This window comes from Cervus canadensis, chromosome 1 (genome assembly GCF_019320065.1).
Source record: "Cervus canadensis isolate Bull #8, Minnesota chromosome 1, ASM1932006v1, whole genome shotgun sequence".
In the NCBI taxonomy this organism is placed as follows: Eukaryota; Metazoa; Chordata; class Mammalia; order Artiodactyla; family Cervidae; genus Cervus; species Cervus canadensis.
In genome coordinates this window covers 126,589,193-126,616,992 of record NC_057386.1, presented here as the reverse complement: position 1 = coordinate 126,616,992, position 27,800 = coordinate 126,589,193, and the positions used below count along the sequence as shown (strand labels likewise).

Here is a 27,800-nt window from a genome sequence, read left to right as displayed (position 1 = left end):
AGATTGAAGGCAAAAGGAGAAGCGGGCAGCAGAGGATGAGATGGTTGGATAGTATCACTGACTCAATGGATACAAATTAGTGCAAACTCTGGGAGATAGCCAAGGACAGGGAAGCCTGGTGTGCTGCAGTCCATGGGTTCAAAAAGAGTCAGACACAACTTAGCAACTGAACAACAACAATAGCAAACACAACCCCGGCATCACAGGTGGAACCTAGCCACATTCTCCCAAGCTCACAGGCTGTGTCTCCACAGCAACAAACCCATGAAAGGGATTGCCAGTGTCGGCTCCATCAGACCATGTGACAAGTCCCACTTTAGGGTCCAAATGTTTCCAGTCCAATTCACCAGCAGCATGCTGTGGAGTCAGAGCGCCCTGTCTTGTGGGCCTGGCCTGGAGGCCAGAAATCAGTCATTTCCCCTCAAGCAACAATTTCAATCCATTTCACATTCATTCTTACGAGAAAATATTCCCCCCTTCAGTTTTTCCACAAATGTGGCAAGGCTGCAGTCCAGGAAACAGAAAATAAAAGTATCACACGATTTCAGAACTCAAGAGAAACTAATTAAATCCAAATTTTCACAGAACGTTAAAAGTTGAACTCGACTCAAAACACACTTGAGAGTCAGAGTGGATTTCGAATGCTTTCTGAGAAGGGAAGGACAATCAAACCAACCAACCAACCAACCAAACAAAAAAACCAAAAAAATCCAATGACTTTTCTTTAGAAGGTTCTCCCTCCACTTACAGAAAGGAGCCAGAATTGAAGGGACCACAGAAGCACGTGGGAAGACCGTGTGGTTTTCAAGGGAAGGCTAAAAAAAAAAAAAAATTCAGGGTTGTCTCTTGATTCTCAGTAATCCTGGGGTCTAGACAGACCCCATGGGATGAAATGAGTATCAGGAAATACAGCTTGGTATGTGGAACCTGGGCAATTTGAAACGGGGCATAAATTAGGTAGTGAGGGAAGGGGTATCGTTCATTTGTGACGTGCAAAGTAAAGAAAACAGAACACTTTCACCCAGAAGCTTGCTGAGAAGAGGAGTTTGAAGGCTGGAGCTGGGGGTTTCTCTCTGGAAAGACCATCACCACAGGTACATTTTATTTGTAAAGACTGAATGATCAACTCAAGAGTGTCTCCGGAGAGTGAAGGGTCTCTCCAGAGAACACTTTAACCTCACAAAAATCATGCTAGTAGTAGCCAACATTTAGTCACTACAGTAAGTCCCCTACAAACGAACCTTCCAGTTGCAAACTTTCCAAGATGTGAACATGCGTTCACACGTCCAATCATGTCAGGCATGACTAAAATTGCAGCTTGCCCTCCATCTCCTACCAATGAACACCCAGGACTGATCTCCTTTAGGATGGACTGGTTGGATCTTCTTGCAGTCCAAGGGACTCCCAAGAGTCTTCTCTAACACCACAGTTCAAAAGCATCAATTCTTCGGCGTTCAGCTTTCTTCACCGTCCAACTCTCACATCCATACATGACCACTGGAAAAACCATAGCCTTGACTAGACGGACCTTTGTTGACAAAGTAATGTCTCTGCTTCTCAATATGCTGTCTAGGTTGGTCATAACTTTCCTTATGGCTGCAACACCATCTGCAGTGATTTTGGAGCCCAGAAAAATAAAGTCAGCCACTATTTCCACTGTTTCCCCATCTATTTGCCATGAAGTGATGGGACCAGATGCTATGATCTTAGTTTTCTGAATGTTGAGCTTTAAACCAACTTTTTCACTCTCCTCTTTCATTTTCATCAAGAGGCTCTTTAGTTCTTCTTCACTTTCTGCCATAAGGGTGGTGTCATTTGCATATCTGAGGTCATTGATATTTCTCCCGACAATCTTTATTCTAGCTTGTGCTTCATCCAGCCTAGCGTTTCTCATGATGTACTATGCATATAAGTTAAATAAGCAGGGTGACAATATACAGCCTTGACGTACTCCTTTTCCTATTTGGAACCAGTCTGTTGTTCCATGTCCAGTTCTAACTGTTGCTTCCTGACCTGCATACAGGTTTCTCAAGAGGCAGGTCAGGTGGTCTGGTATTCCCATCTCTTTCAGAATTTTCCACAGTTTATTGTGATCCACACAGTCAAAGGCTTTGGCATAGTCAGTAAAGCAGAAATAGATGTTTTTCTGGAACTCTCTTGCTTTTTCGATGATCCAGTGGGTGTTGGCAATTTGCTCTCTGGTTCCTCTGCCTTTTCTAAAACCAGCTTGAGTATCTGGAAGTTCATGTTCACGTATTGCTGAAACCTGGCTTGGAGAATTTTAAGCATTACTTTACTAGCGTGTGAGATGAGTGCAATTGTGTGGTAGTTTGAGCATTCTTTGGAGTTGCCTTTCTTTGGGATTGGAATGAAAACTGACCTTTTGCAGTCCTGTGGCCACTGCTGAGTTTTTTAAATTTGCTGGCATATTGAGTGCAGCACTTTCACAGCATCATCTTCTAGGATTTGAAATAGCTTAACTGGAATTCCATCACCTCCACTAGTTTTGTTCGTAGTGATGCTTTCTAAGACCCACTTGACTTCACATGCCAGGATGTCTGGCTCTAGGTGAGTGATCACACCATTGTGATTATCTGGGTCATGAAGATCTTTTTTGTACAGTTCTTCTGTGTATTCTTGCCACCTCTTCTTAATATCTTCTGCTTCTGTTAGGTCCCTACCATTTCTGTCCTTTATTGAGCCCATCTTTGCATGACATGTTCCCTTGGTATCTCTAATTTTCTTGAAGAGATCTCTAGTCTTCCCCATTCTATTGTTTTCCTCTATTTCTTTGCACTGATCATTGAGGAAGACTTTCTTATTTTTCCTTGCTATTCTTTGGAACTCTGCATTCAAATGGGTATATCTTTCCTTTTCTCCTTTGCTTTTCACTTCCCTTATTTTCTCAGCTATTTGTAAGGCCTCCTCAGACAGCCATTTTGCTTTTTTGCATTTCTTTTTCTTGGGGATGGTCTTGATCCCTGTTTCCTGTACAATGTCATGAACCTCTGTCCATAGAACATCAGGCACTCTATCAGATCTAGTCCCTTAAATCTATTTGTCACTTCCACTGTATAGTCATAAGGGATTTGATTTAGGTCATACCTGAATGATCTAATGGTTTTCTCCACTCTCTTCAACTTCAGTCTGAATTTGGCAATAAGGAGTTCATGATCTGAGCCACAGTCAGCTCCTGGTCTTGTTTTTGCTGACTGTATAGAGCTTTTCCATCTTTGGCTGCAAAGAATATAATCAATCTGATTTTGGTGTCAACCATCTGGTGATGTCCATGTGTAGAGTCTTCTCTTGTGTTGTTGGAAGAGGGTGTTTGCTATGACCAGTGCATTCTCTTGGCAGAACTCTATTAGCCTTTGCCCTGCTTCATTCTGTACTCCAAGGCCAAATTTGCCTGTTACTCCAGGTGTTTCTTGACTTCCTACTTTTGCATTCCAGTCCCCTATAATGAAAAGGACATCTTTTTGGGTGTTAGTTCTAGAAGGTCTTCTAGGTCTTCATAGAACTGTTCAACTTCAGATTTTTCAGCATTACTGGTCGGGGCATAGACTTGGACTACTATGATATTGAATGGTTTGCCTTGGAAATGAACAGAGATCATTCTGTTGTTTTTGAGATTGCATCCAAGTACTGCATTTCAGACTCTTTTGTTGACTATGATGGCTACTCCATTTCTTCTAAGGGATTCCTGCCCACAGTAGTAGATATAATGGTCATCTGAGTTAAATTCACCCATTCCAGTCCATCTTAGTTCGCTGATTCCTAGAATGTCAACGTTTACTCTTGTCACCTCCTGTTTGACCACTTCCAATTTGCCTTGATTCATGGACCTAACATTCCAGGTTCCTATGCAATATTGCTCTTTACAGCATCGAACCTTGCTTCTATCACCAGTCCCATCCACAACTGGGTGTTGTTTTTGCTTTGGCCCCATCCCTTCCTTCTTTATAGAGTTATTTCTCCACTGATCTCCTGGGTGTTCATTGGTAGGACTGATGTTGAAGCTGAAACTCCAATACTCTGGCCACCTGATACAAAGAGCTGACTCATTGAAAAAGACTGATGCTGGGAAAGATTGAGGGCAGGAGGAGAAGGGGACGGCAGAGGATGAGATGGTTGGATGGCATCACCGACTCAATGGACATGGGTATGGGTGAACTCTGGGAGTTGGTGATGGACAGGGAGGCCTGGCGTGCTGCGGTTCATGGGGTCGCAAAGAGCCGGATACGACTGAGAGACTGAACCTAAGTCCATCTCCTGTTGCTGACGATCCTTCAGCTCTACCACTGTCCACTTCCACTTCCTCCTCCCGTCGGTAACTCTTCTTGCTTGTTCACTCAGTGTCAGCTCTGGATGCCAGCTCTTGTACTGTCCTACTGCAATTTTCAAGGTCCTGTACTGTAAGATTAAAAATGTTTTATTTTTATGTTTGTTTTTTTAATGATTTATTTGTGTGAAAAGTATTATAAACCTATTACAGTACAGTACTATATAGCCGATTGTGTTAGTTGGGTACCCAGGCTAACTTCGCTGGATTTACAAATTGGACTTATGAACAAGCACTTGGAACGGAACTCATTCATACGTGGGGGACTTACTGTATTATGTATTATAAATACAACTGAGTGTTTGTTGAGACTGGATCCCAGGCACTATTATGATCTCCACATAGCCACGAGGCATTGGCATGAGGCCTTCAAAGCTTCAGGCTGCAGTGGTTTCAAAGTCCACCTCAGGAGTGAATCCTGAAGCCCTGGGAGATCTCTTTCTGCCTGGGTAGGTAGGTCTACGCCACTGAGGTGTCCTGCATGGTCAGGAAAGGAAAAGTTTGGGAGTGCCGGCTCTGACACATGCTAGCTGCGTGATTTGGCAAGTTCCTCCGCCTCTCTGTGCCCTCGTGGCCTCATCTGTATAAGGAGATGGTGCCTATAACCAGCTCCTGAGCTTGCCGTGAGGATTGAAAGCAGGTGAAGGACTAACCCAGGGTGTGACACGCTGGGAGGGCACAAACGCTGCTGTCTAGGCTGGAAAACCACGGGCCCCTCCTGCATCAAAGTGTAAGTGCAGTGAACGGAGGTAACCGCGACACCAAAGCTCCTTAGCTGTTACTGTCATCAGCTCTGCGGGTCCCACGCCTAGATAGTAGACCCAAACTGGGCATCCCCAGCAGTGAGCGCCCCCTACTGGACACGTGGCCCCTCCGTTCCTGGTTTTGATTCAATCCCGCAAACATTATGAAGTGCCCATGGCAGCCAGATTGGAAGATACAGGCGGAAGACGCCTCCCACCAGGGGATAAGGTGCCAAGAATTAATAGTACAGGGGACTTCTCCTGGGTGGTCCAGTGGTTAAGAATCTTCCTTCCAGTGCAGAAGGTGGGAGTTCGATCCCTGGTTGAGGAACTAAGATCCCACATGGCGCCCGGGAACTAAACCGGAGCGCCACAGCGATAGAGTTCTCGGGCCGCGACTAAGACCCGACGCAGCCAAAAAATAATTAATTAATTACTTTAAATCGCAAATTAGAAAAAGGGTTAATGGTACAGAGCGGCATGGGTGACCAGCCAGGGAAGGGATGTACAGGAGTAGCCAGGAGGGAGTGGTGGTCAGGGAAGGCCAACACCCCCGCCCCGCCTGCCTCTCTTCTGTCCTCTTGTTTTCCCTCTGCCCTCCTTGTTTCCCTTATTTAACACCTACATGCTGTGCCCTTCAGGGCAGGTGCCCTGAAGATGTGGGAAGAAGAAAACTAATGATTAAAAAAAAAAAGAATAATACCCCAAGAGTACAAGGCACTTAGCAATGCAGGCAGTGTTCAGAGCCTTTCGCTGGTATTAGTTCATTTAATCCTCACGATAACCCCTCAAAGTTACCCTTGTCCTTTTACAGAGTGAGGCATAGAGAGGCTGAGTAACCTGCACTGGGTCACAGAGCCCCAGATGGTGGAGCTAGGGTTTGTCCCGGGACGATGCTCTTCATGGCTGGGAAAACACAGGCTCCTCTTACATCCAAGTGTGAGAGCGGTGAACAGAGGTGTCCGTGACACCAAAGCTCGTGGGGGCCCCGGAGGACAGAAGGGGCCCGGGTCACCCCAGGGAAGCCTCTGGAGAGGGGAGAGCCAGGGTTGAGTCTGGATGGGTGAGTGTGTCAGGAGAGAGGTGGGGGTGTTCCCAGGAGAGGAAGAGGCTTGGGCGTGGGCTGGGGCAGGGTGCTGGGACACCTGGAGAGATCTCAGGGCTGCCACGCAGGTCCCGCCAGCGTGCGTTCATGAATCCTCACTGGGCACCGCAACGTGCGCAGGGCTCTGCTTGGGGCCATGTACTTTCTTCTGTGAGCAGCTCAGGTTGCCAGGCTCTGTGCAAGGAATGTGTTTAGGGGATGCACACACATGATGCGTGCTTACACAAAGATGGATGTGGCTGCCTGTGGAGGATGGACTAGAGGGAAGTAAAAGTAGGGAGTAGGGAGCTTGGCCAGGGGTTGGTTGGGAAGCTGCCATTTCCAAGGCTGAAGCCCAGTGCTCACACCAAGGATGGTGGAGTGCTTGGATGTAGGGTGTCAGGGGCGTGGGAGAAAAAAGGGACCAGGTCTGAGGAGGTGGGTGGATCGTGGAGTCACATGGGCCCCCTGGTGGGACAAGAGCTACAGAGCAGGGGAGACTGGTGGGCAGGGTGGGGGCAGGCAGTCTGGATTTTATACTAAAGGATGTGAGCTGGGCGTGTAGTGGAAGGAAAATGGCATGGACCACTCTGTATATTAAAAACATCTCTCTGGAGGAATAAACAGTACAAAAAAAATGTAGATTTTATATGTACTAGGATCCAGCTTGTATAAAAGTTTAATATACCATAAATGTAGCATTACAAATCAATGCAGGAAAAAAGGATTAGTCACTGGTGCTGGGACGATTGGTTAGGTACTTAGGGAAAAAAATAATGTTGACTCCTCAACATCATAAACCAAAATAAAATCCAGATGGATAAAAGAAGCAAATTCAAAAGAATAATAATGATAAATCTCCAAAACAAGCAGGGAAAAAATAAAGGTGAATACTTATTTGATTTCTGGATAGGACAGAGCTTTTTAAGCACCAATGAAAGAAATCTGTGATTGATAGATTTGGCCATATTAAAGCAAAACCTCAGAACACCAGAGAATGTTACGAATAAAATTTAAAAGCAAACACACTGATATACTGATGATGGATCAATAATCAATATCCTTCATATATAAAAAGTTCTTAAAAACAAATAAGAACCAACACAATATTGTAAAGCGATTATACTCCAATTAAAAATAAATAAAGCACACACACACAAAAAATAAGAAAATAGGCAATCACTCTAACAGAGAACAAAAGACCTTTGTAAAAGAAGGGAAGCATGTGTTTAATAGATGAATGAAAAAAGTTCAACTGCATAATTAAGGATATGCAAAAACATATAAGTAAGATGATATATTTTAAAAGCTCACCAAACTAATAAAAAATTTCATAATAATTTTTAAAAAACAGTGTTAGTGAGGATACAGAAAAATGGGTACTCACACTGGTGGGGTTATAATTTGGCTTTTCCACTAGAAAAAAGGTGGTAACAGAAGAAGCCCTGAAAATGTCCTCACACTTTGGTCCAGTAATTCCACTTCTAGAAATCTAGTGTCAGGAAATAATCAGAGACATAAGCAAAGGTTCACACAGGTGAATTATACTGCAACATAGTAATGTTAAAAAAGGAGAAATAATTCAGTATCCCAAAAAAGAATAGTAAACAAACAAGGTGTGGCTTGAATATTAAATAGCAATTAAAATCAAGTTTCCAAGGAGTATTTAAGGACATGAATAAGCCTTAATAAAATAATACTATGTGAAAAAACTGAAAATAATTATTTCATATGATTCAGAAATCACTTATTGCACATATTATATATTACATATTACATATAGTATATATAAAATCATATACAGTATACTTACTATACATAACTATATAGTGCACACATGCTAAATCATTTCAGTTGTGTCCGACTCCGTGACCCTATGGACTATAGCCCACCAGGCTCCCCTGTCCATGGGATTCTCCAGGCAAGAATACTGGAGTGGGTTGCCATGCCCTCCTCCAGGGGATTTTCCTGAACAAGGGATCAAACCCTCATCTCTTGTGTCTCCTGCATTGGCAGGCAGATTCTTTACCACTAGCACCACCTGGGAAGCCCAATTATATAGTATGCTATGCCAAATATTATATGTCATATAAATTGAACCACAGCAAAGGTTAGGAACGCCAGAAACCTCCATGAAGTCAAAAATTCACATATGATTTATATTGGGCTGTCGTATCCGCCATTCCACATTAGGGGATTTAAGCAACCATGAGCCCATGTAGTACTGCAGTATTTATCATTGAAAGAAATCCATGCAGTTCAAACCCATGTTGTTCCAGGGTCAACTGTGCTATATTATAGATATAGTATGTATTATGTATATTAGCATCTGGTCTACAAAGGGCTGCCTCTCGTTGTGTTGTTGTTATTATTAATGCAACCACTGGAAGTAGAACCTCCAGAGGCTAGTAAAACCAACTTCAGGGAAACAGTCTGGAGACTCCCCCTGCCCCCAAAGCTAATCCAACTCATAGGAGTTCCCTGGTGGTCTAGTGGTCAGGACTCCACGCCTTCACTGCCGAGAGCCTGGGTTCCATCCCTGGTAGGGGAACAAAGATCCTGCAAGACACCTGGCATGATTAAAAAATACCAAAGATGTGCACACCCAGAGAGCCACTGAGGATGGCGACAGCCCCAAGAGGAAGCCAAGACCTCCAGGGCGCCACCTGGTGGTGACAGAGGTTATATCCTAAGCACATACCTAAGCACAGCTCTCATTTATAATTCAAACTCAAGTGCATCACTTAAATCAGCCTCATTGACTTTAAGAACACCCCAGCACATTCTGTGGGTGGGTGTTTTCCTGGTCAGATTGCAGGATATCAGAATTTGCTTAATAAAAGGAATTCTGTTCTTAATTTTTTTCTGTAAGAGAAGCAGACACGTTGCCATTACATAAAGACGTTAAAATCAATTCGGGTATTATAGTTCCTCTACTTGGGATTTCCAGAGGGCTTTCCTTCAACAGTATTTCCAGGGGGCAAGTTTCAGTACCAAGGGCACCTGTGTCCACCTTGGAGCCCATTACTCTTCCCTTTGCTAATCTAAGTATCTTAAAGGAAGGGATGATGTAATGGGTTGGCCAAAAAGTTCATTGGGGTTTTTCCATTACATCTTATAGAAAAACATGAATGAACATTTTGGCCAACCCAGTATATACGGTTCATTTCTAGAGCCTCAAGCTGAATGTGAGGCACATAATGGAAACTCAATAAACAGTTGGTATCACCGATCATTTATTATGTAAACCATGTGCCAGGGCATTTTAGTTACCTATTACTGTGTTACAAATTACCCTAAAACTTAGCAGCTTAAAATAACAACACTTATACAGTCTCACCCAGTTTGGGAGGGTCAGGAATTGGGAGTGGCTGAACGGGGTGGTTCTAGCTCAGAGTCTCCTACGTGATTGCAGCCAAGAGGCTGGCCAGGACTGTGGACATCTGAAGGCTTGACCAGGGCTGGAGGGCCCATTTTCTAGTTGGCTCTTCCACGCGATGGACCAAATAGTGCTGGCTGTAGGCAGGAGACCCCAGCTCCTCGCCTTGCAGACCTGCTCAGAGGGCTGCTTGAGTGTCCTCCTCCTGGGCAGCTGCTTTTCCCAGAGCAAAGGATCCAAGAGAGACCAAGACGGAAGCGGCAGTGTCTTTTGTGACGTAGCTTTGGAAGTCACGCATCGGCATTTCCACACTGGTTACACAACCCAGCCCTAGTCTGAGTGAGAGGGGACCACCAGGAGGCCAGGATACTGGAGACCTACTGGGGGCTTGGCTGCCACACAGGGACCCTACTGGCCACTTATATGTGTTGTTTCTAACCCTCACGACACTGCTATGGGCTGGGGTTATTTTTGTCCTCACTGAATGGATAAGAAAATATCCCCAAAGTAACTAAGTGTCTTGGGACTTTCCTGGAGGTTCAGTGGTTGAGAATCTGCCTGCCAATGCAGAGGACACGGGTTCGATCCCTGGTCCGGGAGGATTCCACATGCCAAGGGCAACTAAAACCATGCTCTACAGCTATGGAAGCCCACACGCCTAGACCCCATGCTCCAAAATAAGAGAAGCCACCACAATGAGAAGTTCATGTTCTGCAGCTAGAGAGGAGCTCCCGCTTGCCTCAACTAGAGAAAGCCCGAGTGCAGCAACAAAGACCCCCCACAGCCAATAAATAAATATTCTATATTTAAAAAAATTTTTAATCAAAGTAGTGAAGCATCTTACCCTAGAGCAGAAAGCTCCAAAAGATAAATGCCACCTTTATAGGAGGGACTCCAAAGTCACATGACAAAAGGCATGGATTTGGGATATGGGGAGCAATGAGGGTCAGAATCTAGTTGGATACCTCAGTGGTGAAATATTGCTTTCCCCTCGGCCAAACTGTTTCCTCATTCACTGAAAAAAATGTACCAGCTGTGTACTTGAACACCCTAAAATACTTATTCTAGACATCTCCCTAGTTGAGAATCCTTTTCTTGTATCCAACTCTGCATCTTTGTAAGGACGTGAACCTCTTGCCGTTAGAGGTTGTGCTCCTGGAGGAGTTGAACTTCTATAAAGAAGGCACTGTTTGATTCAGGTATGAAAGTTCTGCTACGTTGGTGAATCTCTTCCAAATTCTAAACAACTGCCCAAATGTATTAAATTTAACTTAGATGAGACACTTTAAAGGAAGAAAGCAGCAAGACTTCTGGAAGTTAAAATAAAGACCCAAGATACCAAGTTTCCAGGCTCTCTCCCCAGCCAGCCCCATTTCTCCGTCTCTGATATTAGAATCACAACAACAGTGATGATGATGATGTATATTATCTCATTTGAGTTTCCCCTTAACTTCAGAAGCCAGAATAATTATTCATCCTTAATTGTATAGGTGATGATGGAAAGGGTAAACAATTTCCCCAAAGTCACATGGCTCATCTTTGATGCAAAGTTGGGTTAGATGCTGAGCGTCCTGCCTCCCAATCCTGTGATATAGTTTTCACTGCTCCCAAAACTTGAAAGCCAGCTGGTGCTCTGTGATGACTTAGAAGGGGCGGGAAGTAGGGGTGGTGGGGGAGAAGCTCAAGCAGGATGCTCAAGAGGGAGGAGATATATGCACATGTTAATTAACCTGATTGTAATAATCATTTCACAATATATATATGTATCAAAAAAGAAGAATTTATGGGTCAAAATAAAACCTTGACCAATTAAGAAAAAAATTGAAAGCAAGCAAAATGATGAACCAGGGGGTGGGGAGGGTGAAATGAATTCTCAGGGTGTTTGTGGGCTTCTCATTAGAAGGGTTCACTGTTTCTTTTCATTGCTTGTCCACTGTGGCTGTTCTGTCTTTTGAGTTCTTTTTCTTCCCCTGATGTGAACACGAACCATCTCATTCAGATACACCCAAACCTAGCTTCCAGGAACTGTGCAGAAAAATTGCCCTGAACCCACCTCTCTCCTCCCATTTTTTCTCTTCTCTTTTTCCAGCGTCAGCTGCAGGCTGAGCCCCCAGCAACTGCTTCTCAGTGGCTGGGAAGCCCTGTCAGAGGGTGCATTTTTGGGAATCCAGCTGGCCAAGGCACTGTGTTATTCTATCATCAGCAGGCGTTTTCCCTAGAAGTCCCGCCAAACCTTTGTAGGATGCCCTGACAGTCTAGCGCTGAGCTGGAAGAAACAACTGCACAAGATTAAGACTAATAAAACAGATTCCATCTTTAAAAATGGCCAAATGCTCCCGAGATGGCAGAAATGGAGAGAACAGAGATTTTGAGAGTTAACCTCTGGAAAGAAAATAACACATCATCACTCGAATTCAAGGAATTTCCTGGTACTATCATTGGAAAAAAGGTCACAAGCCACAAGTTGAAAGTTAGAAAGAACAGAACCAGAGAAAGCCAGGGACCCAGGGCCAGCTGCTCGGGGCCACCCAGCCTACTGCTCCCAGAGCATCCCAAGCGGCACAGGGTGGCCAGCTCGGGAATCGTCTGTTGGGGGACTGAGCTAGGTGCGCTTGTGGGTAACATTGGCTAATCGCTCTCGTAGTCTCTTTCAATGAAGAGCATCCTTGTTCAGCTCCTCTGAGCCTCTGTCGACTGTGCTATCGTGACTCCTCTGTGCCTCCGCGGCAGCCTGGGACACCCTGCGTGAGGCTCTCAGTCTCCCAACACAAGGTTTAAAGGGCTGGTTGGCTGCATCAATTCCCTGACCCAATTTAGCGAATGTGAGAGAACTCTCCATTTAGGGGCTCAAACTCAGGTTAAAAAAGGGTTGGCTGTTGTTATTGGCTTTTTTCCTTTCTATCATTTATTTAACCAACATTTACCAAGCATCATCTATATGGCAGGTGCTGGAGAGGAAGCAGTGAAGAAAATGATCAACTTCCTGCCCTTCTAAAGCTGACAGTCTAGTGAGGTAAACAGGGAATATTCACCAGGTATTAGTCAATTGCATACTTTGCTAGAAGAAAAGATAGAGCAGGAGGCCTGCATCATCAGCATAAGCCTCACTGAGAAAGGGATGCTGGAGTAAATATCCAGGATCAGGGGACTTCTCAGGGGGTCCAGTGGCTAAGACTCTAAATTCCCAGTGCAGGGGGCCTGGGTTCAGTCCCCAGTCTGGGAGCTAGATCCCAAATGCCACATGCACATCAAAGATCCTGCATGCCATAACTAAGAACTTGTACAGGCAAATAAATAAATATTTTTTTGTAAGATTCAGGATCAGGAAGTGTGGCAGATATATAATTCCCCAAAGATGTGCACATCCCAATCCCCAAACCTGCAAATGGCATTGTGTATGGACCTATGAACGGGTGGCAGAAATAGCTCAGTTGGGAGAGCGTTAGACTGAAGATCTAAAGGTCCCTGGTTCAATCCCAGGTTTCGGCAACTGTTTCTGACCATTTGCTTCCCTGGTGGCTCAGCTGATAAAGAATCTGCCTGCAATGCAGGAGACCTGGGCTCGATCCTTGGGTTGGGAAGATCTCCTGGAGGAGAGCATGGCAACCCACTCCAGTATGCTTGCCTGGAGAATCCCCATGGACAGAGGAGCCTGGCAGGCTACAGTCCATGGGATCACAAAGAGTCAGATGCAACGGAGAGACTAATCACAGCACATGGACCTTAGGTGGCAAAAGGGCTTTTGCAGCTGTGATTCAGTTAAGGATCTTGGGATGGGAAAATTATCTGGGTGGGCCCAATGTCGTGGCAAGAGTACAATGTGTTGATCTGTTACACTTGTATGTTGCAAAATGATCACCCCCAAAGCATTAGCCAACACCTCCATTCCATCCCACAACTGCCATTTCCTTTTTTTATTTTTTCTTTTCTTCTCTTTTCTTCTTGGTCACACACCACGAGGCTTGTGAGATCTCATTTCTCTGACCAAGGATGCAAGCTGGGCCCTCAACAGTGACAGTGAGGAGTCCTAACCACTGGATCGCCAGGGCAGTCCCACCATATCGTTTTCACGGTGAGAACACTAAAGATCTACTATCTTAGCAATTTCAAGTATATAATGTGATCACCACGCTGTACATTAGATTTCCAGAACCAATTTGTCTTTTTTTTTTTTTTTAATGTATTTCTTTCTTTAGTGGGTTGTGCCAGGAGTTAGTTGCAACACACAGGATCTTTCAGTCAAGGCATGTGAACTCTTAGTAACGGCATATGGGATCTAGTTCCCTGACCTGGGATTGAATCCAGGCCCCCTGCATTGGGAGCATAGAGTCTTAGCCACACAACCACCAGGGAATTCCCCATATTTGTCTTATAATTGGGAGTTTGTACCCTTTGGCCAACATCCTCCTAATTCCACCAACCCCCCAGCCCCTGGTAACCACCATTCTCTTCTCTGCTTCACAAAACTCATGAAACTTAGACTTTTCTCATTTTTAATAAATGAGATTATACAGTTTATCTCTCTCTGTCTGACTGATCTCCGCCTAATGTTCTCAAGGTCCATTCATGATGTCACAAAGGGCAGGATTTCCTGTTTCTCTAGAGCCTGAATAATATTCCATTGCACATTATATAACACACCTTCTCTATCCATTCATCCCTTGATGGACATTTAGGTTGTTTCTATATCCGGGCTATTGTGAAAAATGTATTTCCTGTGTTTTCAACCCAGCACCTAGACACAAGAACTGACCTATTATTCTGATGTAAAGAAAAAAACATAGCTTCCTGTGCCCCCCACATGGCATTTTAGAAGTTAGTAAAAATAACTATCCTGCCCCCAAATACCAGCACTCTTATCACAGTGCCTGAAATTCCACTATTTGACATTCACTCCTTTAGATACAATCCCCTATGCATTCATTCATTCAATGCCTGCCATGTTGATTGAAGGCTTGCCGTGTGCCAGACACTATTCTTTATGCTGAGAATTTAGCAATAAACAAAACAGTGATGTTTGGGGAAGACAATGAGGCTGAAAGGTCATAACCAGTGCAGTAGGAGAATAGAGCCTCGGAAGCCAGGGAAAGAAAGCATTTTAAGGAGGAGGTATGGACTTTCCTGGTGGCGCAGTGGATAACAATCCAGCTGCCGATGCAGGGGACACAGGTTCGACCCCTGGTCAGGGAAGATTCCACATGCCACAGAGCACCTGAGCCTGTGCACCACCACCACCAAGGCCTCGCTCCAGAGCCTTCAGGCTGCCGTTCCTAAGCCTGTGTGCCTAGAGACCATGCCCCACAACAAGAGAAGCCACCACAGTGAGAAGCCTGCACATGACAACAGAGCAGCCCCCACTCGCCACAGCTAGAGAAAGCCTGTGGGCAGCAACGAAGCCCCAGTGCAGCCAAAGATACAACAAATAAACATTAAAACAGAAAAGAAGGAGGTGTGATTGACAAACGCTGCCTGCTGCTAAACAGGGTAAGGTGAAGACTGAGAATTTACCTTGGGATTTTGTAAGATGGGTTCACTGAGAACCTTGACAAGAGCTGTTTATCTGGAGTAGTGAAAGAAATGCTCGATAAGATTAGGTTCAAAAGAGCCTGGTAATTAAGGCAGTGGAGTCACTGAGCATCGTCCCAGCCTCCCACGTAGAGATCTACAAGTTGTACACTGCACGACAGAGAGATGCCCCTGATGCAGGCCATGATGTGAATGCTGCTTCCTGGAGTTCCCAGATGGGCAGTCCTGGTATGGATGAATCTTTCTGGAATTTTTGCTATAAAGGGCAACAGAGAAATTGGGCAATAGTTATAAGGGGATGTGGAATCAAGGAAGAATTTTTTTCAAGACAGGATTTATAATGACAAGTTTGTCACTAATAGGAATGACAGTAGGAAATGACAAATTGATAGGAAAAACCAAATATCCCATAAGATGTAGTGACTTACCAGCTAGGGAGAAATTCCTTGACAGCAAACTAAAAGCAAACCAGTGTGTGAGGAGAGGGAGGAGACCACAGCCTGGGAGGAGAGAAATAAACTCAGCAGGTTCAAAGATGCACTTCATTGGTTCCCCTGCTTCTACTTTAATCTGAGATGATGTTCCCAGAAAAGGAAAACTTAACAGAAAAGGATGCATCTCTCATATGTGAATTCCATGTACAGTGGCACCTGGATAAGAGAGGAGAAATTTGATAGGTATATCAGTTAGGAGTACTTTTGGCTGTAAATAACAGAAAATCCAAAATATCAGTAGACTGAACAGGATACAATTTTATTTCTTCCTTGCTTAAGAGAAGCTCGTAAATAGGCAGTCAAAGACTGGCATGGTGGCAATATGATGCCATCAGGGACTCGTGCTCCTTCTATATTTCTATTTCATTCTCCCAACATGTAGCTTCCATCCTGAAGGTCATTTCATGGTCCAAGATGGCTGCTGGAGCTCTAGCCATCAAGCCTAGCTTCCAGGCAATAGGAAGAAACACCAGAAAGGGCTCTCCTCCCAGCTGAGTCAGCTCTCTTTAAGAAGACTTCTTGCAAGTGCCATGCCACACTTCCACTTCCACTGGTTCAGAACTCAGTCTCAAGGGCAGACTCAGCCACAAGGAAAGCCAAGAAATGCAGTTTGTGGTTGGGCACAGTATCCGGACTCCTTCTGAGGAACAAGGAAAGAATGGCTATTTAGGTAGGCAACTAGATGTCACTGACTCAGAGAGTTTTTCCCAGAGTCATTCAAATGCTGCCTCATCACCAATACCGAGGTTAACCTCAGACCAACCCCAGGGGAGAGAGGGGGGCAGAATGGGGAGAGCCTTGATCTTGAGCTTGGAAAGGCCAGAGAATTCACATTTAAATGTGACAGCTCTGTGTGGTTGGAGACACAGCTACTGTTGGGAATGTGATGACCCTCACAGACTAGCTGCCAGCTCTCCAGGGCACCCCAAAGTCACGTGCAAGACCGGGTCTTGTAGCATTAACCCTGGGATGCCCAGGGTGGGTGGGGACTTGTTCCCAGGATGCAAGCAGCAAGTCCAAGCCTCTGGGCCAGCTCCCACTGCCTTGGCTGTTGTGTTTTACCTCATTGCAGCCTCTGCACTTTGTCAGAGAATGTAAATTCCTGCTTCTTCCCTTTAGTTTCCTGCTCAGGAAGTGATGGAAAAGATGTTAGGGTCCCAGGACATGCCTCGTGTGGCCCAATATTCCTCGTGGCTGCTGAGCTGACATCAATTCATGGAATTTTTTACAACAGGCTTCTCTCTTCCTGCTGAGAAGCTCCCTGGATAGAACAACAGAGAGACCTATGGGGGGTTCAGCCAGGAAGAAAGGGCTGTGAGTAAGTCAGACCTCATGGCTCCTTCGAACACTCAGAGGTAACATTAATCTGGACATTTGGATGAAAGGCCCAGCTCTGCATGCCAGGCCATTTCTAAGCTACATGGCCAGAAAGCATCTCAGGATGCGGAGACCTGCGGCTCTCCTTCGCGGGGTGTGAGCCCAGGACTGGGAAGACTCATGCTTTCCCTGGGCCGCCTCACTGTCTTTCTTTCCGCTACCAATTTAGAAGCAGAGTTTAATAAGAAAAACAGAAGCCACAGGAAGAAGGAGACCCTGGAAACAATCTATGTGGCAAAAGCCTTTGCATCTCGGTTGCTCTCAATTAGGACACCCCACTGTCTCTAGGGCAGGAAGCCTACCAGGAATTAAAGACCAGTGATGACCACATCTGAACCCAGCCCCCACCCCCACCCCAGGGAATGTTCTCTGCAAACCAGAGCAAGGATGGCCCCGTGGACCCGCTGCTCCCCTCTCCTGAACATAGGCTACTTTTTCTTTCTCCCCTCCTTCCTTCCCTTCTGCTCTCTGTCCACCTCTTCTTACTTTTTCTTTTCCCTGTCCCGTTACCCTTTTCCCTTCCTTTGTCAAGGTCTTTAGTCCTTTTAGGAGACATTCCTCAAGTTGGCTCCCTTGGGGGATGCCAGGATTAGAAGGCATCCCTCTAATACTTGAGAATGAGGTTTAGAAACAACATATATAAGTGGCCAATAGAGTCCCTGTGTGGCAGCCAGCCTCCAGTATGGCCCCAGTGATCCTGGCCTCAAGCATTACAGGTTGACTGAGTGATGTGTAGGGATAAATGCATTCCTGCTTAAGACGTCGCATGTCAAAGAGAAGGATTAGTCATAACAACAGCCATGTTTACTGATTGCTTATGAGTTCTTTTTTTTTTTTTTTTTTTGCTGCTCCGTGTAGCTTGCAGGATCTTAGTTCCACCACCAGGGATCAAACCCATGCCCCCTGCATTGGCATCATGGAGTCTTAACCACTGAACCACCAGGGAAATCCCTTACTGATTGTTTATTATGTGCCGGACACTGTCCTCAGCACTTAACAATCTTTAGCTCATTGGTTCCCCAAGACAATCTCATGTTGCTAGTATTTATGTTTCCTCCGTCAAATAGAGAAGGTGGCCTTCAGATTAGAAGGTCTAAGGAAAGAGACTGAGTGATTTCTTCCTGTTCTGCTGCTTCTGTGGGGAGCTCCTCTTGAAATTCCCCATGGGATCCTCGTGAAGAAGCTCATTTCCTTCACGGAGGCTGGGGAAGGTGTGTGCTTATGATCAGGCTATAAAAAAAGGCAGGTGATGGGACTTCCCTGGTGGTCCAGCAGTTAAGACTCTGTGCTTTCAATTCAGGGGGCCCAGGTTCAATCCCTGGTCGGGGAACCGGATCCCACATGCTACAGCTAAAGACCCCCCATGCCACAACTAAGACGAGGCACAGCCAAATAAATATTAATTTTAAAGGCAGCAGACTTCTTATTCTATGGGCACAGGCTGATGCAGCAGGTGATAATGGGTGACAACTAGTATGGGATTCTACTTGGTCACAACCAACTAACCAGTTGTCACACCTCTTACTTCTGTCCCACGTGACTTGTAGTTATTGAATCAGTCAGCAGGCATGTCTTTGGAAGTAGCAGGAAGCCCAAACAAAAGTGTTTCAACGTTGGAGATATCTCCCTAAGGAAGACACCCAGAGGTAGAGTAGTTCCAGGGTAGATTAATTCAATAGCTCATTGATGGCATCAAGGACTCAGATTCTTTCTCTTTCTGACTGTCATCCTCAAAGTCACCCCTCATGGTCTCAAGGTGGCTGCCATAGCTCCAGGCAAGCATCCACAAAAACATCCAGAACTGGAAAGGGGGCTGCCTCCTTGCGTCTCTTTATAGGAGCAAAAAATCCTTTCCCAGTAGCCCCCAGGGGACTTCTCACACCCCATTGGCTGGAACTGGTCACATGTCCCTGTCTAAACCAGAAACAGGCAAAAGGGATGGAGCCACATGTTTCCATCAGTGGATCAGGATTTACCCACCCTGGGTGGGGGAGAGGTGGGCATAGAAGAGGCACACAGCTGTTAGGTGGAAAATTAGGATGTTCTGCCTCGGGCATCTTCCTTACTGACACGTTCCATCTACCCTACCCTTACAAACTTTCAAGCCGATGAGTTCAATATTCAGCTCCTTTGCAGACTAGGTGCTCTCCCCCGGTGGTTCAGCAGTAAATACACTTGCAATATAAGAGACACAGGTTCAATCCCTAGGTCGGGAAGATTCCTTGGAGAAGGAAATGGCAACCCATTCCAGTATCCTTGCCTGGGAAATTCCATCCACAGAGGAGCCTAGGTAAACTACCGGCTCTAAATGCAAAATATGTGAACTTCATCTTTTACCAATTCTTTCGCCTTGACACAGAGCTTTGCCTTGCCAGTCTGTATCCAATCAAACCTCAATAATGATACAGTTAAAATGGGTGCAAGTTCCTGACTTGCCTTGATTCAGAGACAAGCAAGTGCAGACATTTGGGGTGTTTCTGTAACAAACTCTGAGTTCTGCCTGAGCTTAGAAAAGATTGGTGTCACATGGAAGACACATGGGGCCAGGGAAAGTTGAGGCTGATTCAGTAGTGGGTCTGAAAGAGGAGAGACTGAGATGGACATACGGACAACACAGAAAGATATGGACAGACAGGGAGAGAGCTTGTACTAGGTTTCTTTCATCTCCTTCCCATGCAGTGATATGGAAATACTGCCCCAAACAGACATCTGAGCCCTTAAGATGCAGAACATCTCATAGAATCCCCAAATAATGTCACCATATCATCCCATAATCAGTCCTAAATCCTAGACCACAGGACCACTTGCACAAAGTCTCACAGCTGGCCCCGAACAGAACTGGGTATGCTTAGATCCCACCCCCAAACCTGGCATTGTTACAAAATAAGAAAAGAAAAGAAAAAAATGTGATAAGCTTTCACCACGTGCCAAGGACTGTCCTTGGTGTTTTATATTCCTCACCTCATCTGATCGTCACAAGAATGATGGAAGGTGGGTGTTATTTTTAATGCTGGCTTTTCAGATGCCCATTATATATTAACAACTTGGTGAGGCTGCTCAGGAAGCCACCTGAGGCTCCCTAGCTAGGAAGCGGCAGAAGCAGTTTCACCTAAGCCCATCTGCCTAATAAGCTATTCCCTGGTGGCTCAGATAGTAAAGAATCCACCTGCAATGCAGGGTTCGATCCCTGGGTCAGGAAGATACCCTGGAAGAGGGAATGGCTACTGACTCCAGTATTCTTGCCTAGAGAATCCCATGAACAGAGGAGCCTGGTGGGCTACAGTCCACAGGATCACAAAGTCGGACATGACTGACTAACACATTCTCATCAAAACATCTGAAAGGGACACCGACACTCTCCTTCCAACAGGTGGGGTGAGAGCTGATTGTCCAAGAACCGTTGAGCTGTGGCTAGTAACCACTCAGGCACGAGGCTGCTTGATAAAGGCTGATGGCGATGTGCAGAACCCACCACAGAATCATGTAAGAACATTTTAAGAAACCAGGATATGTTTCTGTTGGCAGAAGGTCCGCAGGACCAGACTGGAGAAGCAGCAAAGCACCACCACTGAGAGATCTGACTATATCAGAAAGGCTGGCTGACAGTGGGTTTGCCTTCAGGAAACATCTATGAAATCCACACGTTAGAGAAAAATGCAGTCGCTAGGTCTGAAATCAGCTTTGTCCTCCAGGAGGGATGGAGATCACTGAATTGGCATTATGCTTCCTCTGACATTGGTTACTTTTTAGACAAAGTCTCATGTGTTCCTGATTTGAAATGTCATTGTGTGTGTTGGGGAGGTGAGACGGGGGGTTGGGATCTGGTTTCTGTCTGCTTGGGACCAGGTCTTCACCTGTGGGGCCAGGTGGAGAAGAAAAGGAATCAGGCAGTAGCTACGGGGCTGGCAGAAGGAGTTCCCTGCCACAAACATCCAAGGCACCTCTTTGGTTAAGAAAGAGGAAATTGCAGTGACCCTCAACTTTTCATTTCCCAAAGCTGGATGACTGTCAACTGTGCATGAAAACATATCTCAATGACAAAGTCATGACAGAACATAGGCTCCAGATTTCCTAAGAGGTGGGATAGATGGCCTCCATCTAGTGGAAGGGAAGGGGGAATCCCAGCCCTACACACGAAACAAAGAACATTTGTTTCTGCAGGACCTACCCTCCACCCACCGGGAGTAGCATGCATGTTGTCCAAGAGGATGTTCCAACAGGTTGGCATATCCCCTCAGAGGTGGTACACGATGATATGACAAAAGGCAGAGACCTCCTGACCTCCATAGGTTCCTTCTTCCGTCGCTGCCTTACCTCCAGTGCCTGGATCAAGCTAGGTTTTCGCCTGGTCCTTTCAAAGTCTTCCCCATGGTCCATCTTCACCACACCGGATGCTCTCTGCATCCCACCATTTATAATAATTTTCTTTCCTTGTCTGGGCTCAAGACATCATTATGACCCAACCATTCTCACAGTCATTTATGTACTTCTTGGAGGTTTCCCCACTTGGTTCCACTGACCTCTGTGGACCCATCTTCCCCTCCTTGGGGACACCTTCTACTGTCTAGCACGTCCCCCATGAACTGGGACCAACCCCCCAGTTTTAAATCTCACCCACAGCAAACACACGGCTGTCTTTCCAGTTCAGCACACTTACTGAGAATCACTCATCCAGGTACTGAGAGTTTTCACGTTATCTTCACATTTATATGAGAACTTTGGAAGATTTGAATGACCCATGTTTCGTTGACATGTGGAATATTATGCAGCTGTTAAAATGAACGCACAAGGCACATGTGTTGACCTGAAGAGGCAGTTAAAAAAACAAAGACTTCCCTGATGGTTAAGACTCCTCACCCCCAATGTAGGGGGCCCGGGTTCAATCCCTGGTCAGGGAACTGGATCTTGCATGTTGCTAACTAAAGAATCTGTGTGCTGCAGCAAAGACCTGGTACAGTCAATTTTTTTTAATTACATTAAAAATTAAAGTTTAAAAAATCAGCATGCAATCAAAGTTAACCTCATCAGTAATAGGCTGATCATATGTACTGCTGACATGATGTGATAAGAATTTGTCTCTGTGTTCTTCCTCCCTCAAACCCATTCACAGTCTAAGCAAGAGAAATAAATCAAAGACACATACAGGGGCATTCTACAAAATAATTGGCCAGTAATCTTCAAAAATGTCAAGGTCATGAAAGACACAAAAGGACTAAGGAGCTATCTCAGATTGGAGGAGGCTAAGCAGGCATGAAGACTAAATACAGTGTAGTGTCCTGGATGGGATTTGGGGGGGGGGGGAATTGGTGACATATGAATAAAGGGTGAGGTTTATTTAATAGTAAAATGGGGCTTCCCTGGTGGCTCAGACAGTAAAGCATCTGCCTGCAATGCAGAAGACCTGGGTTCAATCCCTGGGTCAGGAAGATCCCCTGGAGAAGGAAATGGCAACCCACTCCAGTACTATTGCTTGGAAAATTCCATGGATGGAGGAGGGCAATAGCCCATGGGGTCGCAAAGAGTCAGACATGACTGAGCGACTTCACTTCACTTCACTTAGTTAATAGTGATGTGTTGGAGCTGGTTTCTTGGTTTTGGCAAATGTACCATGGGAGAAACTGGATGAGGGCTATATGAAAGTTATGCAACTTGCCTACAAATCTAAAACTATTCCAAAATTGAAAGCTATTAAAAACAATAACAGGTTGTAATGTGACTAGAATACTGACTGTGTGGATCACAGCAAACTGTGGAAAATTCTTCAAGAGACGGGAACACCAGACCACTTTACCTCCCTCCTGAGAAACTTGTATGCAGGTCAAGAAGCAACAGTTAGAATGGGACATGGAACAATAGGCTGGTTCAAAATTGGGAAAGGAGAACATCAAGGCTATATATCGTCACCCTGCTTATTTAACTTATATGCAGAGTATATCACGTGAAGTGCCGGGCTGGATGAAGCACAAGCTGGAATCAAGATTGCCAGGAGAAATATCAGTAACCTCAGATATGCAGATGACACCACCCTTATGGCAGAAAGCAAAGAGCAATTAGAGAGTCTCTTGATGAAGGTGATAGAAGAGAATGAAAAAGCTGGCTTAAAACTCAGTATTGAGAAAACTAAGATGATGGCATCTGGTCCCATCACTTCATGGCAAATAGATGGGGAAACAATGGAAACAATGACAGACTTTATTTTCTTGGGCTCCAAAATCATTGCAGATAGTGACTACAAAGATGCTTGCTCCTTGGAAGAAAAGCTCTGACATACCTAGACAGCATACTAAAAAGCAGAGACATCACTTTGCTGACAAAGGTCTGTTTAGTCAAAGCTATGGTTTTTCCCGTAGTCATGTATGGATATGAGAGTTGGACCATAAAGAAGGCTGAGTGCCAAAGAATTGATGCTTCTGAACTATGGCGCTGGAGAAGATTTGAGAGTCCCTTGGACTGCAAGGAGATCCAACAAGTCAATCCTAAAGGAAATCAGTCCTGAATATTCATTGGAAGGGCTGATGCTGAAGCTGAAGCTCCAATACTTTGGCCACCTGATGTGAAGAACTGACTCATTAGAAAAGACCCTGAGGCCCTGGTCTAAGATGGCGGACGAGGCCACCCGGCGTGTCGTGTCTGAGATCCCAGTGCTGAAGACCAACGCTGGACCTCGAGATCCGGAGTTGTGGGTGCAGAGACTCAAGGAGGAATATCAGTCTCTTGTACGGTATGTGGAGAACAACAAGAATGCGGACAATGACTGGTTCCGACTGGAGTCCAACAAAGAAGGGACTCGCTGGTTTGGAAAATGCTGGTACATCCATGACCTCCTCAAATATGAGTTTGACATCGAGTTTGATATTCCTATCACATATCCCCTACTGCTCCAGAAATTGCAGTACCTGAACTAGATGGAAAAACAGCAAAGATGTACAGGGGTGGCAAAATATGCCTGACCGATCACTTTAAGCCTTTGTGGACCAGGAATGTGCCTAAGTTTGGACTAGCTCATCTCATGGCTCTGGGGCTGGGACCATGGCTGGCAGTGGAAATCCCCGATCTGATTCAGAAGGGAGTGATTCAGCATAAAGAGAAATGCAGCCAATGAAGGATCAAGCCACTGAGGCAGGACAGAGGGACCTTTGATAGGCTACGGTTCCTGTTATCCTGTGCATCATTCTTCTAACTCATCTAACTGCTTCCCCGACACCCTTTCACCCATAATTGTTACTAAGTAGCTGCAGTAGACACAGATGAAAAACACAGCATTGGGCTACACAGGAAGAGGAAAAACTAGGGCCCTGAAAAACCTAGAGGCAATTTATAGCCCTACCCTAGGTGGAGCACTGCGAGGTCTGGAGGGATAGGGGGTGACCAAAAGTGGGTACATAGTCTTTCTAATTTCTGGAGATAACTCTTCAATAAAAGCTGCTTTCTCTGGTGAAAAAAAAAAAAAAGAAAAGACCCTGATGCTGGGAAAGATTGAAGGCAGGAGGAGAAGGGGACGACAGACGATGAGATGATACGATGGCATCACCGACTCAATGGACATGAGTTTGAGCAAGCTCCGGGAGATGGTGAAGAACAGAGACGTCTACAGTCATGGGGTCACAAAGAGTCAGACATGACTGAGCAACCGAACAACAACAAATTTGTTTTTTTAAAAATTGAAACCAATAATGGATGGAGCTGGAGATGATCATAATAAGTGAAGTAAGTTAGATAAAGAAGTTTTATATGATATCACATATGCAGAATCTAAAAAATAGGACAAATGAACTTCTTTACAAAACAAAAATAGACTCACAGACATAGCAAACAAACTTATATTTATCAAGGGGGAAGGAGGAAAGGAATAAATTAACAGATATACATTATCATATATAAAACAGATAAACAACAAGGATTTACTGTATAGCACAAGGAACTATACTCAATATCTTGTAATAAACTATAAGGGAAAAAGAATTGAAAAAACAATATAGATCTACACATATATGTATAACTGAATCAGTGTGTGTATACCTGAAACTAACACAATAGTGTAAATTAACTATACTTTGATTAAAAAAAAAACATGCTAAACAAGCTCATAAGTACAAACACGGTATAGAAGGACACACACCAAACTGTTACTACTTGTTACCTGGGTGGCTATTATTAACATCTTACATTACTTGTAAGAGGGAATTATTAACACCTTTACATTACTTGAACTTCTGCAACTAAGTACCTGTTTTATGCTACACGACCTATTGCAGAGAGTAAAACATGTAATTAAAAAAATCCAATAGTTTGGGGATGAAACACTTGCTTCTCTATCTCTAAAAGCAGTGGCAGGAAAATTTTTATTGGAGCTTTAACAAGGAGGGCCAAATCACAACCTCCCCCAACCTCTGAAAGAGCTCCTCTCTCCAGACACACAGTGGTATTTCCACTGGCCCCATTAGGCAGTTAAACTGGATGCCAAGTATGAGAACAATTATTACCCAAAGTTTGGCAGCTTGTAAATAATAGTCCTCAGTGGTATCCCACAAAGAATTTTATATATTAAGAGAGGTTTAGGGGAAAATGTGCACTTCACACTACCCATGAAATCTGAAGATGCTGAATATGGTTTTGACTCGTGGAATAGAGAGGTTCTGGTAGGGAGTGGATGGTGTGGGATGAAACAGGGAAAGTAAAGTGGAACAAGCTCTAAGATGATGTGGAGGGAACTAAAGAAACCATGTGTGGGACTTCCCTGGTGGTCCAGCGGTTAGAAATTAGCCTGCCAGTGCAGGGGATATGGGTTCGATCCCTGGTCCAGGAAGATCCCACTTGCTGCAGGACAGCTAAGCCCATGCACCACAACTTCTGTGCCTGTGCCCTGCAGCAAGAGAAGCCACTCAACAAGAAGACTGCACTGAGCTAGAGAGGAGCCCCTGCTCACTGCAGCCAGAGAGAGCACGGGTGCATCAATGAAGACCCAGCAAGGCCAATAAATTTAAATTTTTTAAATGTCACCTTAAAAATAAAAGAAACTACTTGTGACTCCTGGGAGGAGAGAGGGAGCCAAACTATAGCACATCTGAGGAGAGAAAGGGGGCAAAGATTCCCATGAGCAGAACCAGCTGAGAAAAGTGTTATGACTAAGAAGCATTGGTAGGGTGGCCAGATACAAGATAAATACACAAACATCAACAACTTCCCTTTATGACAGCCTCAACCAATTACACAATATCGGGGGGCCAAAAGTTCCATCTGTGTGAAAAACAAAATCAGAGAATACTGAGGCATAAAGTTAGAAGAAATGCCCAAAACCAATGTGAGAACACCTATAAATCTTCACTGGAGAATATGAGTAGACCTGAATAATGGAAAGTCTTATCTTATTCTTTGGGTTAAAAGGCTCAACATTATAAAGATGCTGATTTTACCCCCACTTTAATCCAGAACTTCAATGCAATTCCAAGAAACCTCCTAATATAACTGAAAGGCTGATGTTAAAATTCATCTAAAGTGAAAAACCATGAAATTGTGTAAAAGATAGTAACAAGATGGTAAAACATACTACAAAGCTGTAATCATCAAAAAGATGTGGTCTCATGTACATACTGCTATGTTTAAAATGGATATCAAAAAGGACCTACTGTATGTAGCACATGAAACTCTGCCCAAAGTTATGTGGTGGCCTGGATGGGAGGGGAATTTGGGAGAGAATGGATACATGCATATGTATGGCTAAAAAGTTTTCTTTAAAAGAGGTATGGTCTCAGTAAATGGAGGTGCAATTGTTGACTCTTTGCAATCCGGAGCATCTAACCTCCCCTTCCCAAAGAGCATCCTGAATAGCCAGGGTTTATGTGGGACCGACTTCATCCTCAGCTCTAGAATGGAGTCTGATTGGCATAAGCCATGTTCCATTCTCCTACCCCGATGCTGTGTTTAAATCAGATCAAAGAAGGACAACTTAGCCTAATTCCAGAGGGCCTGTTTACATAGACTCTCGTTTTCCTGTTGGATATGACCAAGGAAGCATGTAATCTTGTAGCTCCTGGATTCAGACCAAGGTGGCACCAAGACAAAGAAAGCAGAGCAGATAAATGCAGAGAGAGAAAGTGGGTCCTTACTATGTCATCTGGGTTGTGAGATCCTGCCTTGCTGGAAGCCCCGGACCTCTCAAGTATAAGTCAATAAATCCATTGCATTGTTTTAACCACTTTCAATTGAGTTTTCTTTGTTTGCAACTAAAAATATCTTCCCTCCTTCAATGCAGATTGGACACATAGATAAATAGAAAAACACAGAGAATCCAGAAAAGGATGTATGTATGTATGTCTGTGTGTCTGTGTTTCACATCCCAGGGTGGACATGTGTTTCTGCAAGAATGGTTCTTAAACCACCCTCATCAGCATCACTTAGGGGACTTGAAGGACTTCTGAAATGAAGGCTGCAGCCCAGCAGGGTTTGAATGGGGAATCTACATTTGTAACACACTTCCCAGCTATTTCTTAGGCATGAAGACATTTAAGAGCTACCAGAAAAGAGAAGTGTTCCAAACTGTGGGTCCCAAGCAATCAGTGGGTTGTGAAATCAGTTTAGAAGCTCTGGGTCAGCACTTTTTTAACCAAAAGAATGGGCTGGGGTGAAGTGGAACAAAACAGAATGAAACAGAACAACATCAGAGAGTATCACAGCAGAAAAGGTAAGTATTGCTTTATGGAACTTTTGTTTCAGGTATGTATACATACGCAAAGCTGAGATTCAGCTGGCATTTGGCATTACAACTATACCCATTGTTAAAATACTCAAATGCATTTCTACTGGTTGGGGGACAACTGTTGCCTGACTATGTCCTCCTCCTGCTGCCCTGGGATAC

At 44.7% G+C, this 27,800-nt stretch overlaps 1 long non-coding RNA gene, 1 other non-coding gene and 1 pseudogene across 3 annotated transcripts in view; 2 read left to right on the top strand and 1 right to left on the bottom strand.

The window, feature by feature from the left end:
* The window catches only part of LOC122424569, a 207,997-nt gene that overhangs the window by 110,351 nt on the left and 69,846 nt on the right, over positions 1-27,800 (bottom strand). The gene's annotated exons all lie outside the window — the stretch shown is intronic.
* Positions 12,965-13,037, top strand: TRNAF-GAA. Its single transcript has one exon. It is a non-coding gene; the product is annotated as a tRNA-Phe (tRNA).
* LOC122424568 lies at positions 23,538-24,185 on the top strand (annotated as a pseudogene). Its single transcript, XR_006264476.1, has one exon. The product of XR_006264476.1 is annotated as a ubiquitin-fold modifier-conjugating enzyme 1-like (transcript).